This window comes from Chrysemys picta, chromosome 1 (genome assembly GCF_011386835.1).
Source record: "Chrysemys picta bellii isolate R12L10 chromosome 1, ASM1138683v2, whole genome shotgun sequence".
Taxonomy (NCBI): domain Eukaryota; kingdom Metazoa; phylum Chordata; order Testudines; family Emydidae; genus Chrysemys; species Chrysemys picta.
The window spans coordinates 342,321,848-342,343,808 of NC_088791.1; the positions used below are offsets into that span (position 1 = coordinate 342,321,848).

At 51.8% G+C, this 21,961-nt stretch overlaps 1 protein-coding gene across 10 annotated transcripts in view; it reads left to right on the plus strand.

Moving 5' to 3' along the window:
- P2RY6 (pyrimidinergic receptor P2Y6) overlaps window positions 1-21,961 on the plus strand; it is an 87,726-nt gene that overhangs the window by 50,420 nt on the left and 15,345 nt on the right. The window contains exon 1 of one of the 10 annotated variants that reach the window (XM_005310699.4): window positions 8,185-8,565. The exons of 5 other annotated variants lie outside the window; for them this stretch is intronic. The gene's annotated coding sequence lies outside the window, so the exon portion shown is untranslated. Of the gene's footprint in view, window positions 1-8,184; window positions 8,566-8,776; window positions 8,949-14,717; window positions 14,945-21,961 lie in introns of those variants that run through there. 4 more of the 10 variants (XM_005310700.4, XM_065581778.1, XM_065581777.1 and 1 more) reach the window with 4 other exon arrangements.

Sequence of the window (21,961 nt, forward strand, 5' to 3'; positions counted from 1 at the left end):
ACTCCTTCCCCAGGGCATCTGCGCAGGGGTGACTCTCACCTGCAGTGATCACTACAGGTTGACAGCCCCTTTCCAAAAGCTACTCTGGGTCGGTGCGGACGTGTCTCTGCCGTCACTGAGCAGCGGGATACTTGACTCTAATGATCGGCTTGACAGTCCGTGCTTTCTTTCTGGGGCAGGAAAACATTTTGCCCCTTTTTGAGAGCCACAGGGCCCCAGGTTAGGTGTGTTGCAGCTTCTGGGAGTGACCACCGAAGGCAGTGAAAATGTGCCTAGCAGAATTCCTTCCCTCCTAACACAAGTGATACTTTACTTGCACGCCTAGGTCAGATTAGGCAGTTGGGCGGATCTGGATTTAGTGCTGATGCTGACACAAGAGCCAATTAAAAAGAAAATGACTTGCATTATGGTAGCACCTAGAAGCTCCAATGGAGATCAGGGCCCCTTTGTGCTAGGCGCTGTACAAACACATGGGGAAGAGACAGTCCTTGAATGAAGGAGATTATCAGCCAAATAGACAAAGGGTGGGTGGGGAAACTGAGGCACAGAGGGAGGAAATTAGGTCAGTGGCACAGCTGTGAACAGAAACCAGTATCCTGTGGCAAAGGGGGAAGAGCATTGGGGTGAGGGTGGCAGGCAGTCTGAACAACACTAGCCTTGTTCTTTCAAGCTCCACCAATCTCTGCTCTTCCCAGCGGGGTGGGATGGGAGGGAGAATCTCTTCTTCTCTTTGCTTTTAGTGACGGGGCAGAAATCCTTTACTGTGAAAGAGGAGAAGGAGAAGCAGGTTAACCTGGAGACACTCCAGCAGCTGTGGCCTCTAGAAAGCATGATTTGGAGGCACCCTGCCAAACCCGGCACAGTGACCGAACCCTAGATGCCCCTGAAGAAAGGCAGGAATGAATGGCTTCCCATCAGCCCAAGCCAGGCAAAGCTTTCCAGGCTTGGAAGGTGATGATGGAGAGCACATGTCCGAGCTCGCACGTGTGCTGACCCAAGGCTGGCTGACATCCCGGCCATATGAATTCCCAAAGACCTTTGTGCTGTATATTCAGCTAAACCCCATCTCCTGGAGTCACTAGCTGCCCAGAACTCCGCTTGAGAGAGTGTGTAGCCATCTGTCACGGGGCGGGACTCACCCCTGCGGCGCCTCCTGCTGGTTCGTAGGAATTAGCTCTGTTTCCAGCTCCGGAGCACCCTCTGCAGGCCAGTGTCCCGCTTGCTGCTGGGCCTGCGTCCCTCCTGGACCCCCGTGCCCCTTTCAGGCCAGGGTGCTGCCCCTTAGCAGTACCCCCACAAATCTGGGTCTCCCCCACTCTCTATCCCCACTATGGCTACTGCCAGTCTCGATCTAGCCCCCGTTCACTGGGGCAGACTGCGGTGTACATACCACTCACCACCGGCAAGGGGGGTTTAGGACCTGCTGCCTTTGCCTATCTCTGGGCTGGCTCGCTGAAGCCCCAGTACCTTTTTATAGGCCCTGTTCAAGGCCTGCAGCCTGGGGGTTTTCTAGGCTGGAGCTCCCCAGCTCCCTCTGCCCTTCCCCAGCACTGCTCCAACTCAGGTACCTTTCTCAGCTCCCCAGGCAGCCAGGTCCTTCTCTCTCAAACACTAGAGAGTGTGTCTTTGCTTCTGGCCCACTGCCCTCTTATAAGGGCCAGCTGGGCCCCGATTAAGCCAGCCTTGGCCTGATTGGGGCGTGGCCCCCCCATCTGAGGCTGCTTTCCCCAATCAGCCCCGCTTTTCCTTCTCTGCCATAGCCCTCTCCCCGGCCTGTTTTAAGCCTTTTAAGGCAGGAGCGGGTGAGCACCCCGCTACACCATCCAAGGGTGAAGCCCAGGGGAAGCAAACCAGGAAGGGCCTGATCCTGTGAGATGCTGAGCACCTGCCATTCCAGCTGACGTCCAGAGGAGGGGGCTCGGCCCCTCACAGAATCAGGTCCAAAAGGACTGACGCTTTTTCCTGCAGGTGCTGAGCCCCCGTGTTGATTTCAGCGGCAGCTCCGAAGAGCAGCCTGCCCTTGTTTAGACGCCGAGCTGTTGGTACCAGTGCCTAAGTGTGGGCAGCTGGGTTGAAATGTTTCTTCCAGGCTACTCGGACAAGCGGGTGAGTTCGGCAGGGTGGTGGGAATGAACCCCCAGCGGCACCATGGAAATCTCTCCGGTGGGCACCGCCCCCCAACATGCTCGTGGTGCAGTCCCTCCCTCGGGGCGCTGGGGACAGGAAAGCAAGCGGGCAGGGGGCAGGCTGGAGAAACGATCAAACCCGGCTAAAGGGGAATGACACCCAGGCCAGCCAGGCCCTTCTGACGCTGAGGGCCAGGGGGATGTTACTGCATTGCCCAAGGGCAGTGACCTGGCGTACGCAAGGGTACCAGAGAGCTGAACCCTGGACCACTCTGTCTCGGGCCTTTCCCACTTAGTGAAGATCAATCACATGGGGCCTGAGCCATGAAGTCAATGGAAAGGCTCCCACGGATGGGATCAGGCCCATGGAGAGGAGACCCATTGTATCCCCCCCCATCAGAAATGCCCATATCCATAGGAAGAGGGGAGCAGCTCCTCCCACGGCAGAGGGACAGTGCAGTGCCGGCTGTAGGAGCGCAGCTTTTTGCAGATCCCAGCCGTACAACGTGTGAGCCTTAATATGAGAAACTAACACCCTGGCTTGTTTACAGTTTATTTGTTGGACTAAAAGGAGGCACTTTCCTGAGAGTAAACGCGTCTGTGCTCAGTTACCCAGCTGTACATTCAGAGTCACTAGCTCGCCGGACGTCCGTGGGCATAACAGGACAATCCGGTCCTTGTGTGCAGAAATGGGGCAGGGGGGACGTGGACCGGACAGGGTATGATCCCACTAGAATGCAAATACCACCGACAGGCTTTTTTCTTGAGGCCTCTCTCTGCCCGTTGCGACTGCTGCAGTTTGCTGGCGAGTGAAGCGATCTCTTTCCTGTCCCGTGTCTGAGCCTGGTCCTGCCATACTGACTCACCCGGGGCTCCCTCATGAGGCCTGCTAAGTGCCGAGGCCGGGGGAGTGTCAAGAGCCACCACCACAGGCCGCCCCCGGAGGGCGAGTAGTCACCGGCCCACCTGGTGTTTTGGATGTGACTGTCTAGATTAGGCACTTATCTGGCCCTCACTCCCCTAGTATCTGAGCACCTCACGCCCTTTTAACATATTTATCCTCACCCCGCCCCTGGGAAGCAGGGCCAGGCTGTTATCCCCATTGCATGGATGGGCACCTGAGGCCCAGAGAGACGAAGTAATTTGCCCAAGGTCACACAGAAAGTCTGTATCGGAGCTGGGACTTGAACCCGACTCTCCTGGGTTCCTGGTAAGTTCCTTAACCACTGGACCCTCTTCCCTCTTGCTGCGCTCTCCGGCGTTACTCCAGTCTGAGGCTGGCGTAACTCTACTGGAAGCAACAGCGTTACCTAGGGCCAGAAGTGCGGTAACGCGAGTCATAGCCACTCTCGCCAAGTTCCATCGCTAGCTCCTTCCTTCCAAGAATCTCCAAATATTCTTCCCACGCTAGCCCCGTTTGCAAGTGTAACGTAATGCACCTCCTCCTCGTTTCCCTGACCCCTTGTGTACTGACACTGCTGGGGGGGGATGAAAAGTTCAACTGCCCCATGTGACTTATTGAAACTTTGGGGTTGTCGAGGCGACAACGAGCCCAGCTCGCTCTTGTCCTGCCACGGTGAATACCGGCCTTTCAAAACCCCGGCTTTTTTCCTTTTGCTGCTCTGAAAGGGAAAGGGGGATGTTGGATGTTTTTTGGCTTTGGCAAATATCTGTGGGCTTGGCCATACAGCCGTTGTCTGTTTAAACTCTCTTCAAACTCCTTGGCCGGGCGTCAGCTCCTGTGGTTTGCTGTCCAAACTGGAGTCCCATTCCCAAAGTGCTGAATCACTAGCGAGGTTTATTTGTTCAGTGAAATATCAATACACAAAAAAGGCTGGACATTGCCCCGTGCCTCCAGAGCCTCTGTTAAAGAAAGTGTCGCTGCTCCTTCCTGGCACTTGGCTGCTGCGTTGCTATTAAGCAATTATTGATCTATTCGGCGCTGGGTTTTCCAGGAGCATGAATAATATCCTCTTTGTAAAGGGATGTGGGACCTGGACTCTTTCAACACAGGTTGCAATCAGTCATGTGTTGGCATTGTCTTTGCCATATCTCTGTGTTTGTGCTACTGCGGTTGCTTCATTTCAGTGGGGAAAATTTCCATGCTTGCGACTCAGAAACGGTCTGCAGCTCACAGGCAGTGGAGAAGAGGCTCTGTGTTGGGACGCAGCAGGGAGATCTGACTACAGTTCCCAGCTCTTTCTCTGTTGGTCTCGGGCTTGTCCTTGTTCATCTCTATTGTCCTCATGGAGCCATATACACAAAGTATATGTATATGTATATACTGCAAAGTGAGCGTGAAATGAACCTGTTGTGATCCGGTGGCACTTCACACCCACACTGTTCAGGCCCGCAAGGCAGGGCAACAGAAAATCAGGCTCCTTGTGTGTCGGTTCCCCAAGTGTAACATGGGAAGGTTACACCTTCCCCGCCTCGCAGGGATGCTGCACTGACACATTCAGTGATGACTGTAAGAGGCTCAGATACTAGGAAAGCTAGGATCTAGATCTGTGGTCCCCAAGCTGTGGTGTGCGCCCCCCTAGAGGGACATGGAGAAATGTCTGGGGGGGGGTGTTACCCAGCCCTGCTCTGCCCACAGCTCTGCTCCGGCCACAGCTCTGGCCGCAGCTCCACTCCCAGCCCTGGGGGGACGGACAGACACATTCCGTTACTGGGGGAAGTGGGGCGCGAGAGGAGAAGTTTGGGTACCACTGATCTAGATAGAGAGGTCTGTAGCAATGCCGGCGTCTGTGCTCTGTGAACAAAGGAAGAGCTTCAGCCTTACAGTCCTTCATGCAGGTGGACGTTCTGCTCTCATGTTTAATGCCAACAGTGTGCTCGGTGCTATACAATACACACAAATAACGACTGTCCCTGCCACAAAGAGCTTACAGCCTGAAAGGCAGATGGGATGCATGGGATACCCAGAGTCTGGAGATCATTTAGGTGGGGTTTACTCTCCCAGCCCATTCTGTGGTGATGGACACCAATGGCAGAAGCTGGTTGGCTGCATTGTTTATTAGCTTGCTTCTTCTTGACAGCAGGGAAGAAGTAGGTTTTGTGGAGACACTGCATGCAAAGAAGGTTGTGGTGCTTTGTTGAACTGGGATTGGGGGAGTCATCCCACAGATAGGGGGCAGTGTGGGGAAAACACACAGAGATGGGCACCAGAGAAGAAGATAAATGGAGCATTGACATTGGCATCAGGGATGCAGTAGAGGGGTAGATTGGGTGAGACGGAAGCTGAGGTCCTGAAACAGAGCCTTGAAGGCCTTTAAATTGATTGTATGGGGCAAGCAGAGGAATGCGAGGGGGGCAGGGGGATTTCACATGGTCAGACCCACGGGTCGGGAAGAACATTGTGGCAGCCGTCAATAGACCGAAGGGGGGTGATGTGGGTCTCTAGGGAAGCCAGACAGGAGAGGAAAAGCAGTGGTGCCCTGGACAAGCATTTCCACCTGGACAGAGGAAGGATCGGCTCTTGGAAGAAGAAGCATCAGGATTGGACATGGCCTGGATGTATGGGGAGCGGGAGGGCTCAAAGCTGACCCCACAAGTTGAGATGGGGGTCAAGGGAGAAGGAGAACAGGGAAGAGGAGAGAGTTGGAGAGATAAGAGGTCTCTGCTTTGGTCATGTGTTGAGCTCCTGTTGCTTCTCCGCCTTATGTAGCTGTACCCCACCAGCTGAGGCAGCTAGCTCGGCTTCTCCTCATTCCCACTGGCTTCTACAAGCCTCCTTGCTCTCTGCCATGAAAAGAGTGAGGACGTGCAGAAGCAGCCAAAAACGAGGAAGATTCATGGATCCCAAGGCCAGAAGGAACCATTGTGATCATCTAGTGTTCTCCTGTGTAACGGGCCATAGAACTTCCCCCAAAATAATGCCTAGACCACTGGTTTTCACACTGCGGGTCGCGACCCAGTACTGGGTCACGGAATGTAAGGCACTGGGTCGCGGCGGTTCTGGTCAGCACCACCAACCAGGACATTAAAAGTCCCATCGGCGGTGCTGCTTGGCTAGGGCAAGCTAGTCCCTACCTGTTCTCACACCACGCTGCATCCCGGAAGCGTCCAGCAGCAGGTCTGGCTCCTAGGCGGGGGGGCCACGGGGCTCCGCGCGCTGCCCCCGCCCCGAGCACCGGCTCCACACTCACTTTTGCGTCGTTTGCAAACTTTATCAATGATGATTTTATGGTTTCTTCCTGGTCATTGATAAATGTTCAATACTAGAGGGCCAAGAACGGATCCCAGCAGGACCCCATGGGAAACACACCCGCTTGATGACTATTCCCCATTTACAGTTACATTTGGAGACCTATCAGTTAGCCAGTTTTTAGTCCACTTAATGTGTGCCAGGTTAATTTGATATAGTTCTCATTTTTTAATCAAAATGTCAGGCAGCACCAAGTCAAATGCCTTACAACAGAAGTCTAAATATATGACTTCAACACTCTGACCTTTTTCTTCCATTTGTTATATATTATTATTTTATTATTTTTTACAACTGCTTTCACTTCCCCTCTAAACCAGGTTGGTTGGGTTTTTTTTTAAACCAGCCTTCTTCCTCACTTGTGGGATTGTAGCTTTTTGGCTATCAATAAGGTGTTCTTAAATGATTGCCAAGTACCACTCAGATTTTTCTGATTAAATTCTTCCTCCCAGCTGATTTGGCTCATAACCCTGATAGTCTTTGGTTCTGTGATTCTATGAATTGCTTTCATCTTTGTGAAATTGGCCCTGTTAAAGTACCAAGTACGTATATTACTGGTCTGGGCTTTATTCTGCTTGCACATTAGAAATCTGATCAAGTCATGATCAGTTGTACCTAAGCTACCATTTACTTTTAGTTTGGTGATCAGCTCCTTTGTATCTGTTAGGACAAGGTATAGTATAGAATTCCCCCTTGTTGGTTGCAACGCTTTTTGAGTTAGGAAATTGTCATCTACAATGTTTAGAAATTCCAAGGCTGTTTTAGTACTGGCAGCCTGAGACACCCCAGCATAGGTCATTCACACTGAAGCCCACATGATCACACAGGTTTTTTCCCCTACGTATTATAGGTAGATGTGTCAGGCAGCGGTCGTGCTGTTCCCTAGTGTGATTTGAAAGTCTCCAGCAGATACAGTTAAGACCCCATTTTGTGCTTTCTCTGTTAGGACGTTGATCCGTAAGCATTCAAGATCATTTTCTTCTGAGTTATCTGTGACTCGGAAACAGGTATTGCCTGTTTGACATAGAGTGCCACTCCCCCTCCCCTTTGCCCACTTGAGCCTTCCAAAATAGATTATACCATTGAACCACGGCATCTGCCAGCTCTACACAAGCCGTCAGCCAGTCCGTGGGCTACCAGGAGAGCAAGTGTCCATGGACAGGCCGCAGGGCAGGAACCATTGCTCTTATCCTCTATAGGGTGACTTGTATAGCCTAGTCCATTTGACTACAGTAACTATCCTCCTCTGCTGGAGCCAGGTCCCTTCCAAAGGCAGGTGTGTCATTGAGACTCAGGCTAGGTCTACACTACCCGCCTGAATCGGCGGGTAGAAATCGACCTCCCGGGGACAATCGATCCCCGAATGGACGCTCTTACTCCACCAGCGGGGGTGGGAGTAAGCGCCGTCGACGGGAAGCCGCAGAGGTCGATTTTGCCGCCGTCCCTACAGCGTAAGTCGGCTGCGATACGTCGAATTCAGCTACGCGTATCTTAAATCGCCCCCGTAGTGAAGACCTGCCCTAATAGATGAGTCTGGCCTCATTAACCTCTCATCACTGTTCTCTGTTCACTTCAGGGGTGGATCCAATTTTAATTGTAAACAAACAAATGCCATGGGCAACCCCAGTCTTCTCTCTCTCTCTCTCTCTCTCTCTCTCTCTCACACACACACACACACACACACACACACACACACACACACACACACACACACACACACACACACACACACACACCGCTGGCCCCTCTAGTTCCGATTGCCAACAGTGCCGCCAGGATTACATAGCGATTCTTATCACTGGTACATCTGATTGCTGCGAAGCTCTTCACTCCAGTCTTTCTCTGCTCTCCTAGATCCTCTTCTCTGGCCCCAGGATGTGGTTGCTGGATTCCCCTGACAGGCCAGATTTGCTGATCCTATCACTCTTGTGTTTCGTTCCTCACTCTGGCACCCGAGACATCAATCAGTTGACTTTCCGGTTCTGCTTCTTTTATTTCCAGCCCTTCGCAGCCTATATAACCATCTCCCCGAGCTGAGCTCCTACCGCTGTTCCCCCGCTATCCCAGCACTCAACCAGAGCAGGTACAATATTCAGACCGGCCCCCTTGAGCTGAGCTGCAGGGATGCCGTGTTATGCCAGCATGGGGGCAAGATGTTCGCTCTTTGGGTAAACCCCCTCTGCCCCGCCAGCCGAGCACACTGTCCCATCTGCCTCCCTGAGAACAGCAGAGGTAAGTGATGGACTGTGTGTTAGAGGCATGAGGCTGTGGCAGCAGCCGAATCCCCATTTCTCAGCACTTTTGCAATCGGCTTGAACAAAGATCGCTGCCCTGGGAGGGAGGGGTCTGGGTGACCTCATGGAGATGGAAAGGAACCTCCCTGGAGGCTGGGAGCCAGGCAGGGGGTGGGAGGATCACCTTGGAGGTGTGTTCACAAACTTGAACCTGCAGGAGCCTCTTTGCGTCATGAACGGAATTCCGGGTTCAGCTTGTGACTCCCCATCACGAACCAGACTCTGTAGGTTTCTCAGCTCTACTTCTCCCTCTCCAGCCATGGCCTGAGGGTCCCCTGGGCTTCTGGCAGCTGGCCTGCAGCACCTTCCTCTCCTACGTAGGTAATAGGGTGATGCGGGGGAGCGGGCATAAAAGTGTCTAATCTAAGTAGATAATTGTCTAAGCAGATGGTCCAGGGGTGAGGGTGTTTGTTCTGCAATTCAGGAAAGTTGGTTTCAATTCCCACGACTGCCACAGCCTCCCTGTGAGACCATGGGGAAGTGTCTCTTTGTGCCTCAGTTTCTCCTAGTATAAAATAAGGCTCATGCTCCTATACCTCACAGGGGTCTTGTGGAGATAAATCATTGAAAGAATGTGAGGTGCGTGGGTAGTTGGCAATAGGAGCCATGTAAATTTCATATCTAGGTGCGGCAGGAGATAAATTCGCTACTGCTTGTAAAGTGCGTAAAAGACAAAAAGCATCGTACTAACGCTGGTGTTTTCTATTCCTGGCTGCCTGGATCACCGTATTTTCAACACGTAATCATCTCTAGCGACTTGTATGGAATAGAAGCATTTAAACGCTCTTGATACAAAGTATGCACTACGTCAGGGGTAGGCAACCTATGGCACACGTGCCAAGGCGGCACACGAGCTGATTTTCAGTGGCACTCCCACTGCCCGGGTCCTGGCCACCCATCCGGGGGGCTCTGCATTTTAGTTTAATTTTAAATGAAGCTTCTTAAACATTTTAAAAACCTTATTTACTTTACATACAACAATAGTTTAGTTATATATTATAGACTTACAGAAAGAGACCTTCTAAAAACGTTAACATGTATTACTGGCACGCGAAACCTTAAATTAGAGTGACTAAATGAAGACTCGGCACACCACTTCTGAAAGGTTGCCGACCCCTGCACTACGTAAAATCTGAAGGCCTTGCACTTTGGCATGCGGGCATTGGTACTGTTAGCTCTGTCTGGGAGCAGGCCGATGCACCTTGTTCCGGTGTGAGCGCTTTATAAGCCTCAGCGGGGCAGGGAAACAAACTAGCCCTAACTTTGCCTAGTTTAATTTTGATCATTTAGGGCTCAATCCAATTCTAACTGAAATCAGTGGGAATCTTTCCCTTGCTTTCAGCATCCCCTAGCATCTGATGCTTTTTACTGCCACTGTTTGTTAAAGTGTGTGTGTGTGTGTGTGTGTGTGAGAGAGAGAGAGAGAGAGAGAGACACACACACACACACACACACACACACACATTTCAAATCTTCGCTGGCTGGTCAGTTCTCTTTCTCTTCCTGACGTGGCTTTTATTCCCCAGGGAATGGTTTGGCTCCAGTGGTAGCTTTGGAAGTGGGCTGAGGTTACGTGATTAGAAATTGGCGTTGATTAGGCTGGTGGCTACCGAGACCACTGTTGTGACTGACTTATGCACGCACCCCTGTCACTGCTATTATCTCCTCTTATCTGTATTACAGTAGCCCCGAGGGGTTAAATCCTAATTTGTGAGCTCCCTGGGGGCAGGGCTTGTTCCCTGGTCCCTGACTAATCGTGGTCCATGGACTGATCACAGCTGCTCGGGAGCCCTCTCTGCATTAGACCCGTCCTCGTGGCTTGTTCTCCACAGTTAGACTTAGCACTTGTACAGCACGTTCCTCATCGGGACCCTTTGCCAATGTTAGAGAGACAATCCCGACGTTAGCGGAAGGATTCCAATTAAAGAGCATTAGGACTAAATACCAGGACCAAGCCCAAATTCAGCCCTGGGGCAACTCCATTGAGGTCAGTAGATTTACACCAGAGAGTGAATTGGTCCCTTAATTTGAATGATTAAAATGCTCCCAGAGCTCTGCTGTTGGCGTAAGGCTTTATCCTGCCATTCTTTCATTGGCATCTAAGCTGCGCCATCTAGTGGGCCCATGCGTGGAATGTATCCCTAGCCACGCACGCTGCATCCACAGTCGTGGGGCTGGATTCTCCTTGCGGCAGTGTAACTCTGTTGATTGAGTTGTTCCTGATTTACACCAGCGTGACCATGAGGAGAAGCAGACCAGTGGCATGGGCTCAAGGACAAAGCAGATTGTTCCCCCAGCTAGGGGAGGTGATAATAGGACATCTTGAATTCCTGTAGCCCTGCAGGAAAGGGTACAGCCGGGCTGGTGCCTTTCCTTGCTCAGTACCTCTTCCCATCCTTTGCCAAGAAAGCTCACAAACTGGGGGGTGCTTTGGGGTCCCCGAATGCTCCTAGAGCTCCAGGCAGCCAGATAAATCTTTCCCATCTACGTTCGGCTAGACTAGTGCCCGCGTGTGTTTTCAGTGCGGACTTCACCCCGGGATGTGTGCCTCTCTGAGCTCTCACCTGCAACGGCTCTGTGGGGTTTCAGCTAGTGCAGAGTGTGTCTTGCCCCCTTTTGTCAGAGAGCCTCTAATGCCCGCGCTCTAGAGGCTGCACTGGCTTTCTGTTATTCTCCTGTGCCACTCACTCGGCTGAGGTCTTTTTAATCCAGAACCAACTGAACAGGAGCTCCGAGTTGGATGCTGTAGTGAAGAGGGCTAACGTCTGGATGTAGAAATGGGGGACTATCGAGCAGGGCCAGGGAGCTGCTATTTCCTCTGCCTACGGCACTGCTGGCACTGTTGCATCCACTCCTGCGAGCCACACTTGAAAACCAGTGTCAGAACTGGAGAGGGTTCAGAGAAGAGCCACAGAAATTATTTGTGGTCCGTAGAGTGAGAGACTTAAGGAACTCCATCCATTTAGCATATTGAAGAGAAGGTTGAGAGGGAATTGAATTGCAGTATAAATACCCACACAGGGAGAAGTTGTCTGATACTAGAGGGCTTTTTACCATGGGGCTGGAAGGGACCGCCGGGTAATCGAGATCAGTCCCTGTGTAGTCGGCCTGGGCTTGGCCTTCGTCTCTTTACATCTCTTGCCCCTGGGTCCCCTCCGGAATCACCACTCCCGGGCGAGCCTGCTATTGCCAGAGGGTGTTGTGAAGGCCAAGACTATAACGGGCTTCAAAAGGGAGCTAGATAGATTCATGGAGGATAGGTCCATCAATGGCTATTAGCCAGGATGGGCAGGGATGGTGTCCCTAGCCTCTGTTTACCAGAAGCTGGGATTGGGTGACAGGGCCTGGATCACTTGATGATAATCTGTCTGTTCATTCCCTTTGGGGCACCTGCCATTGGCCACTGTCAGAGGACAGGATACTGGGCTTGATGGACCTTTGGTCTGACCCAGTATGGCCGTTCTCATGTTCTGATGTTCTAGAACAGAACAGCTGTTCTACTGATGTCAGCTGGGAAGCTTTATCTAACTGCCCCTGTACAGGACATCCTCAGCTCAGGGGCCCTTGCAATTCATCTCCCCTATCTAGCTTCGACTGGGCATGAGTCACTTGACTTCCAGGGCCAGGTGTAAAGCTCGTCCGCTCATTCAGGCCATTCCCTGAAGGGGGGAATTCTCGGGAGGATCTGGAGCTGTTCGGGGAAGCGAGTCTATTTAGCCTGTTGTTGTTTTTTTTAATTTGCATACATGTTGCACAGTCCAGTTGTGTGGCCAGATTGTTTGGCCATCGTTGCTGATGGATGGGTTAGGTACCAATGTGATGCTCAGTGCCTGGGATGTTTAATGCCAATTAATTGTTCTTGGCTTGATTTCCTGAGCACTTCAGTGGGAGCCCAGAACATACGAACAGCCATATTGGGTCAGACCAAAGGTCCATCTAACCCAATATCCTGTCTTCTGACAGTGGCCAATGCCAGGTGCCCCAGAGGGAATGAACAGAACCGGGAATCATCAAGTGATCCATCCCCTGTCGCCCATTCCCAGCATCTGGCGAACAGAGCCTAGGGACACCCTCCCTGCCCATCCTGGCTAATAGCCATTGATGGACCTATACAACAGGCAAATAAATAGCCCAGCACCTTCGTAAGGCTCTTTATTTGTATCCAAGCTCAGCTGTGAATTAAATCCTGACTCAACCAAATAAATGTGATTCAGGCGGTAGATCTGGAAAATGACACAGAGAAGGCATCAAAATCCAGGGTCTCGCGCACAAGGCATGCAGTCACTTGAGCAGCAGTGAGCCCCAAAGACCAGAATTTCAGAAGAACTTGGTGCTGATGCATTGAGCTCCTTGGAAAATCTGGGTCCTGTTGTGGGTGCGGAGCCCTTTGAAAATTCTGGGCTAATTAGTTCCATTTCAAGCGATAGCAGCACTGTGAATCTTTTGTGTCCAACAGTATAGGTCAGAATCCAGACGAAGGGACTGGTTCCCATGAGTTACACCAGTGGTGACTGGATCATGGGGCGTTTGTATAATCAGGAGTCAGTACACCAGGGAGACAGGCTGGTGGTTGATTAAGAAGGGAGTTTTGAACAGCTGGGGGGTTACGTATTTGGATTCGGCGATATGCAAGGTTATATCATGGGGGAAGAATCTTCCCTTTAGTGAAATATTAGCCAGTCTTTAGTCCCCATCACAACTATGCTATGTGGTTTTTTTCTTTTTAAGGGAAGGTTCTGAAGGGGCCCATGCAAAGTATTTTCCATACGTTTTACTATTATATTCCTTTTTCAAATAACTCTGGAAGCTGACATGTGCTTCTGTGCTGGACTGGTGTTTTTTTTCGATCACACACACATTGGCTTGTTACTGTCATTTGTTCAAGAGTTCTTGGCTGCTGGTGGATACACGCAGGGGTGTGTGTGTGTATGTGTGTGTATGTGTATGTGTGTGTCTGTGTGTTAAAACCAGAATTAGTACCTGATCCTGCAAGGGCAACCGTATGGGTGGACCCTTGCACCCATGACTTCAACAGGTCTTCACTAGGGCCCACTCGAGGGGGCTCTCTGCAGGATCAGGGCCTTAAAGAGCTCACGTTTAAAAACAGCATGGATGGACCTGCTGAGATGCTGGCATTGAAGTTAGTGGAGCTAGGCCATTTTACACCTGGTGAGAATCTGGTCCGTGAAGTCAGTGATGCTGTACCCCTTCACACCAGCTGAGGATCTGACCCAGCGTTTGTGAAGCATGGGACAAACCTTGCTACAGAGGTGTTCTGTAGCACTAGTTACACTTGATGCTGACACAGATTTTAATTCCACTAATGGCACTGTGGGATGGGTTATCGCTGGCATTGCACAAAGAGCTGTGTATGCATTTTATACCGTCTGTCTTCTCCAGGCCTGCTCCTAGCTGGGTCAGCAAGGGACCAATCCCTCTGCACTGTAGAAGCCTTTGAAAGTTCACCTTGCTAACCTGACCCCCAGGGGCAAAACCAGCTGCAGAGAGAAATAGGTCAGGAGATCGGGTCCTACTCCCTGCTCCCTTGCCGTCTCCTCATGTGAAGTCCTGTATTTTCTAAAGTGGCCTCTAACTTCGGGTGCCCAATTTTGTACACCTGGGACCTGATTTTTCAGAACTACTTAGCTGCTGGCAGCTGTTATTGACTTCAGCTGGAGCTATGGAACCCCTGAAAATTAGGCCCTGGGCACCTCAAATTGGGCACCCAAAATTAGACGCCGTTTATGAAAATATCGGGGTTACCTGCCTCCTTGTCCCCACCTTTGAAATGGGTCTGTTGGGCCTGATCTCAAAGCTATAACTGACATGCATAAGAAATGAGTATTCAAGTGCTTAGAATATTTAAGTGCTTAGAGTTCCATGCACGGATGCTGCAAGAGAAGAGCAAAATTTCATTCTCCTTATTACAAAACCGCTGATATTCGCGCTGCATTACAGGAATGTTGATGCAACTTTTATAGCAGCAGGCTCTGTGTTCTATGCTGAATGGGCAAGCGTTTTCTGTTCCCTTTCCTGTGAGGTTTCGTTACGCTGCTTGAATGATAAAAGGAAGTCTTGCCACAACAGAAAAAAATCACTTAGCCAAACTCTCAGACGCTGGCCGTGTTTTCAGGGGCTGAATGACGGGCTTTTCTGTGGCAAACTTGGATTCATAAGCTCTGCACTACAAAGCAAGTGATTAGAAAAGAAATGCATAGAAATTAGGCTACCAATACCAGCCTGAAGATGGTACAGGAGTGGCTTTTATATTTTGTTCCTGGAAAATAATCTTTGTGGGTAATTTTTGCAAAATACTGGTAAGTTATCAATCTCTTTATCTCTTTTTACGTTTGATATTCCACCCCACAGGTAGGTGAAGTGGCTTGTGTGCTATATAGGTAGGTGGTAATACGAGGGATACAGGGTAACATTTTCAAAAGCACCTGAAATGACTCAGGAGACACAGGGTATTTCTGTACAGCAAAACAAAACCTCCCACAGCAGTGAGTTCAGAGCCCAGGTCAATGGACCGGGGCTCATGGGGTTCACGCTGTGAGGCTAAAAATAGTGTAGACATAACTTGCTATTTTTAGTCCTGCAGTGAAAGCCTGATTCACTTGACCCTGGGTTCTGAGACATGCTGCAGCAGGTTTTGCGGGGTTTTTTGGTTTTGCTGTGTAGATGTACTCTAAGTCCCACTGAAAGTCAGTTTGCTGGGAGCTGGACGGTCACACCTAATATACATAGCTCCATTATTGAAATTCCATGGGACTTGGGCTCCTAAGTCACTTTGGGTGCAATTTTTAAAAGCTCCTCAGTGTGTACATCTGTAGATCTGAAAGTGTTTTTACAAGGGAAGTATCATTCTCCCTGTGTAACAGATGGGGAAACTGAGGCACATAGCAATGACGTGACTTGCCTGAGGTCACACAGTGAGTCAGTTGTAGAGCAAGGTGTAGAACCCAGCACACTTGACTCCCAGTCCCGTGCCCAATCCGCCAGGCCACATGACATCCTATGTATTAGTTTTTGGTCGTAAACTGGTTAGTGTTGCTCTGTGTTGACCAGCTGCCATGTTCCACTCAAGAGGTGGCTGCATAGTGGTGGTGGCTGAGGTAAAGAGCTCTGGTATCTTGCAGGCTGTAAGGTGCTCTGGAAATATAAGCTAATTACTTGTGCTTTATTCTGCTACAGTGGCGCCTGGATGATATAAACTCAGCCACAAAGTCCTTTCTTTCCATTGTTCTTTTGACACAGCTTTTTTAACATGGCGACAAGGAGGCTTCCTGTAATCCAATTGCTGCTTCAGTGACACTGTCGCCATTCCCAGCACCTTGATATTGGGGTTTGGCCTGAGCAAAGCAAGTGGGAACCAGGATGCCCTCCAGCCCTCTTGAGACGCATGGGGGAAGGAGCACACCGGCAAGGGGCTGCCCTGTGTCTGAGCAGGCTGGGTGGATGCTAGCAGGACTGGGATCTCCAAGAACTGCTGCAAAAATGGGAAACATTCCCCCCCCACACACACACACATCTCTTCTGTTTCTCAAAAAAAACTTTAACTGGTTTGGAATTTTCCAACCAGCTGAGCTTTCTCATCACCTTACCAAGCACTAGGCAGACAAGCTTCTCCCAAAGGCACTGGCTAGCATGGCCTGGATTCTGTTTCTGAAATGTTTCAGTCCCTCCAAGGTTGGGCCCCATCGTGCTAGACACTGTATATACACATAGGAGGGGCCGGTCCCTGCCCTGGAGAGCTAGCAATCTAAACAGACAAAGGATAAAGCAGCACAGAGAGGTGATGTGATTTGCCCGTGGTCAGTGGCAGAGTCGGGAATAGAGCCCCACATTTCTTGCTACTTCTTCCGCTGCTCTGTGTAATAGGGCAAACTGCTGCTGGACCAAGTATATGACAGTAGAATGCAGTGTCATTTCGGAAGCTCCTGAGGATTGGTGCATTCCTTCCAGGGGCAAACAATAGGCTTTGTATTTCTAGTCTCTCTCTATCCTAAGGTATTTATCCTTCCCTCATCACCACAGTATCTGAGCACCTCCAGTCATGTATCATGTGACAGCGCACAGTCAACCTGTGGACCTCATTGCCAGGGGTATGTTGTGAAGGCCAAAGAGATAACTGGGTTCAGAAAAGACTTAGAGTCCCAGCAAGATAGGTCCATCCATGGCTATTAGCCAAGATGGTCAGGGATGCACTCCCATGCTCTGGGTGTCCCTAAACTTCTGACTGCTAGATGCTAGGACTGGATGACGGGATGGCTCACTCGATAATTGCCCTGTTCTGTTCATTCCTTCTGAAGAACTTGGCATTGGCCACTGTTGGAAGACAGGATGCTGGGCTAGATGGACCATTGGTCTGACCCAGGATGGCCGTTCTTGTGATGTAAATGACATTTGTCACGTGTGGTTCATTCTCTCTGTATCCCTCCCCCAGGGGGAGAATTGTGCGATCAGTGGAGGGCAGGTTTGGGCTTTTATGTCCATGTTCCTCTACGTTTACATTAGAGAAGGCAGGTTGGAGAACTGTCTCTCGCCCCAGGAGCAGAAGATGGGGAGGTTTGTGATGGCCCTTAATTCCTGGAGTTCATTCCACTGCTTGGATCAGCCTCCCCCCCACCCCCGTGGGAGCGTCACCCTTATTGCAGAGTGCTCCACTGTGCAAAGAGGGGGCAGTTGTTGACCATGGTCTTCATCTTAGAGTTTTAGATCATCTTAGGGGACCCAGGCCGTGGAGCACCATGAAGAGAAGGACCTAACCTTTGAACCTGACTCTCCAGGAAGCCAGCGTCGGGAGCAGAGGACGGGGATGATGCGCTCATGGTGGCCTGGGTTGCTGAGGAGACACGCTGCTGTATTCTGTAGTAGCTGGTGGAGGGATACATCCTCTCTGACAGGGGTGATAGGGAATGAGCCCGTCAGATACAGGGAAATCACCCCTTCCCTTCCTGGAATCTGAGGGCCAGATAGTCACCTGGGCCTCCCAGGAGCCTCTTCGTGTATGTCTGCACTGCAGTAAAAAACCCGCGGCTCTGAGTCTGAGCCTGGGTCAATAGACTCGATCTCGCAGGACTCAAAATTGCAGTGCAAACGTTTTGGGCTGGGGCAGGAGCCCAGGCTCCGAGACCCACCCGCCTGGCAGGGTTTCAGAGCCTGCCCTCCGGCCTGAGCATCTACGCTGCTATTTTTAGCCCCCCAGCCAGAGCCTCCCAAGCCCGAGTCCGCTGATCCGGGCCAGCAACGGCCGTGCCCCAGGGCTTTTAATGCAGTGCAGAGGTACCCTTCCAATACAGAATTCGTATTCCAGGGGCGTCGAGCAGCCTCCAGTAGGGGGAATAGAATGGATTGTGCGTGCGCAGGCGCGCGAGAGAGAGAGCAAAGACCGAATAGCGGCTACTCAACCCCAGGCCTGGGCCAACTCCCCCTGTGCAGCGCTGCCAGACGCCCTTTGTTGCTGGCCCACTGCTCGTCTCCATCTCTGCCCCCCAAGAAGGAGCTTCCCGGTGACGATAACGCTTTGACTTACAGGCAGTGCCTTCCCCCGGAGGATGGCAAAGCGTGTGGCAAATCGTAGCGTGTGTAGCCTCACTACCCCCCTGGGAGAAGTAAGCCGCAGTAGCCGTGTTCTGGGGGGCAGAACGAGACTCCGAGAGGTGGAGTGATTTGCATAAGGACCCACAGGAGTGCAGCACTGGCGGAGTTGGGAAGAGAAGCCAGATCCCCGGGCTCCGGCCACAAAACCACCCTTCGCCTCATGCTCAGAGAAGGTCCACTAGGGATTTAAACACTTTCCCTGTTCAGAATCTCGGCTGCTGCAGTACCCAGGCTCAGGAGCTACAGGGGCAGCCTGACCCCCCGCGAGTCCCAGCCATCCCTCCCCCCATCTAGTGACTGCAGTGGCCAGTTCTCGAAATGCCCAGCACGCTCTCAGCCCGGGAGCAGAACAGTCACTTGGGCCGCAGCCACAAACTCTTCCTCTCATTGGATTCCTTCTCGTTTTTGTTTCCTTCTTGGCCCCGGTGAGTCACAGCCCCGGGCTGTCGGGGAGGGGACGTGAAAGCCAACACATGGCCACTAGACAGGCTGGAACTGAAAGAGGAATTGGGGGCACCAGGTCCGTCTGCCTTGCAATAGCTCAGCTTATTGCAACACGTCTGCACAGCCAACTGACCCAGCCCCATATCGTCCACACGCAGGGCTAGCCTGTCGCCCCTTCCCGGACCACCCATCGCCCCTCTCCACAGGGTGCAGGCTCCCAGGGTGGGGAAAGCACCCCTCCAGCCCCTCGTCTGTTCCCCCTTCCTCCCCCCAGCATTGGAGACCCCCGCAGCATAGAATCCCCCACCAGGAGCAGCTTCAAGAGGAGGGCCTCCCTGCAGATAGCATAATGAAGCTTATTGGTGCAGAGGGAGGGTTGGGCAGTCCCCTGCCCACCCCCGAAGAGCTGGAAGAGTGGGGGAGGGGAATGAAGTTCCTTTCTATATCAGGAGGATGGGGATGGACAATGCAGTTCCTCTTCCCAGCTGCCAGCGGGGCTCCCCTCCCAGCAGCATGGTGGGGGGCAGGAAGGGCAATGGAGACCGTCCCCCAGCAGCCTGGAGTGGGGGAAGTCTCCAGTGGGTTCCAAAGAGGAGGCCTGAATGGGGAAATCCAGTGCACTCCCCACCCCACAGCCAAGAAGGGGCAGGGTAGAGTCCGGGGTGACACTGAGCTCTTGCTGGGCACCCTTCCTGCAGGCTAGGAGTTAGGATTTAAGGCACTAGCCGGAAACTCAGGAGACCCAGGTTCAATTCCCAGCTCTGCCCCAGACTCCCTGTGTAACCCTGGGCAAGTCACTCAGTCCCCATTCCCATCTGTACAATAGGGATAACAGCCCAGCCCTGCCCTGCCTCACAGGGGTGTTGTGAGGCTAAGGGTACGTCTACACTACCCGCCGGATCGATGGGTAGCGATCGATCTACCGGGGATCGATTTATCGTGTGTAGTGTAGACGCGATAAATCGATCCCCGATCGCTCTGCCGTCGACTGCTGAACTCCAGCTCGGCAAGAGGCGGAAGCAAAGTCGATGGGGGAGCGGCGGCCGTCGATCCCGCGCCGCGAGGACGTGAAGTAAGTAATTCTAAGTCGATCTAAGATACGTCGACTTCAGCTACGCTATTTTCGTAGCTGAAGTTGCGTATCTTAGATTGATCCCCCCCAGTGTAGACCAGGCCTAAGACATTAAAGAGTGTGAGGCACTCAGATGCTGATGAGGGCTAGGTAAGTACCTTCAGAGCTAGGACTAGAATGTCTGCCTTCCCTCCCAGGGCATTGCTTAAAACCCCTCTTGGGCAGATAGGGTCTCTGTGGGCTTTAGCGGATGGGTTCTATCTGGCAGGTATGTGCAAAGTACTTGCTGCCCTATATGCAGCTCACGGCTTCCTCCTAATAATCCTTCTTCCCTTGCTGTCCCTTGCCTGTGCTAAAACGGCAGGGAGGGCTCTTAGGCCTTAGCAGTAGTGAGGATTTTCCACAGTTGCAGCCATTTTACAGCAGCACCGGTTCGACCCCTTAGTGTAGATTGAGAAAACGGCTGGGGACGGGGCTGGATTTTGCAGGGGGGCATTGCCCCCCCAACCTGCAAGCCTCCGGCAGGCAGCCATAGTGTGCAATATAAGGGGTTCTGCAGAGGAGACAGGAGACTGCTCCCAGCTTGCTACCCTGAGGCAGGGAGTCAGAATTTATAAACACAGGAATTAACGGGTGATTAAGATAAGAAAGGGCTGTTAGGATGTTTCCTAAAGTTAAATGATCTGTTCCAAGCTTGGTGAAAGTAGCCTAAATGATAGAAAATAATTGCGGATTCAAGAGGTAGTAACAAAGTTACTATTATCTTTCTTTGGGAAGATAACTGATTTTTAAGACAAAAGAAATGCAGTAGATCTAATCTACCTGGGTGTCAGGAAGGTATTTGATACAGTTCCACATGGGAAATGATTAGTTACACTGGAGAAGATGGGCGTTAATATGAGAACTGAAAGGTGGATAAAGAACTGGTTAAAGGGGAGACTACAACGGGTCATACCAAAAGGTGAACTGTCAGGCTAGAGCGGGGTGGGCAAACTTTTTGGCCCAAAGACCACATCTGGGTGAGGAAATTGCATGCAGGGCCATGAATGTAGGGATGGGGCAGGGGGATGGAGTGGGGAGGAAGTGCAGTGTGTACGAGGGGGCTCAGGGCAGGGGGTTGGGGTGCAGGAGAGGTGCGGGGTGCAGAAGGGCTGAGGGCGGGGGGTTGGGGTGCAGGAGGAGTATGGGGTGCAGAAAGGGGCTCAGGGCAAGGGGTTGGGGTGCAGGAGGGATTCGGGGTGCTGGCTCCAGTGTGGCAGCAGCATGCAATGGGGCTAAGGCCGGCTCCCTGCCTTCCCTGGCCCCGCGCTGTGCCGCTCCCAGAAGCGGCCTGCACCACATCCCTGTGGCCCCTCGGGGTGGGGGGCACAGAGGGCTCCACATGCTGCCCTCGCCTGCAGGTCCTTCCCCTGAAGCTCCCATTGGCCACGGTTCCCCATTCCCGGCCAATGGGAGCTGCAGGAGGCGGTGCCTGCAGACGAGGGCAGCATGCAGAGCCTTGTACGGACGTGGGGCTCGCAGCGCCACATGGGTGGCTGTCCTGCGGGCCGGATCCAGCACCCTGACGGGCCAGATCCAGCCCGTGGGCCGTAGTTTGCCCATCCCTGGGCTAGAGGGAAGTTACTAGTGGAGTTCCTCAGGGAGCAGTCTTGGGACCAATCTTCTTTAGCATTTTTATTAATGATCTTGGCACAAAAAGTGGGCATGTGCTAATAAAATTTGCAGATGATGCAAAGCTGGGAGGTATTGTCAATATGCAGGAGGACCAGAATATCATACAAGAAGATCTGGAGGACCTTGTAAACTGGAGTAATAGAAATGGGATGAAATTTAATAGTGCAAAGTGCAAGGTCATGCATTTAGGGACTAACAACAAGAATTTTTGCTATAAACTGGGGACTAATCAGTTGGAAGTGACAGAGGAGGAGAAAGTCATCCTATAATCAACCAATATACCCAGGTCTATGAGCCAGCAATGTGATGTGGCTGTGAAAAAGCAGGTGAGGTATTTCCAGTAGAGACAGGGAAGTGTTAGTACCATTATACAAGGCACTGATGAGACATCATCTGGAATCCTGTGTGCAGTTCTGGTCTCCATGTTTAAGAAAGATGAATTCAAACTGGAACAGGTGCAGAGAAAGGCTACTAGCATGATCTAAGGAATGGAAAACCTACCTTATGAGAGGAGACTCGAAGAGCTTCGCTTGTCTAGCCT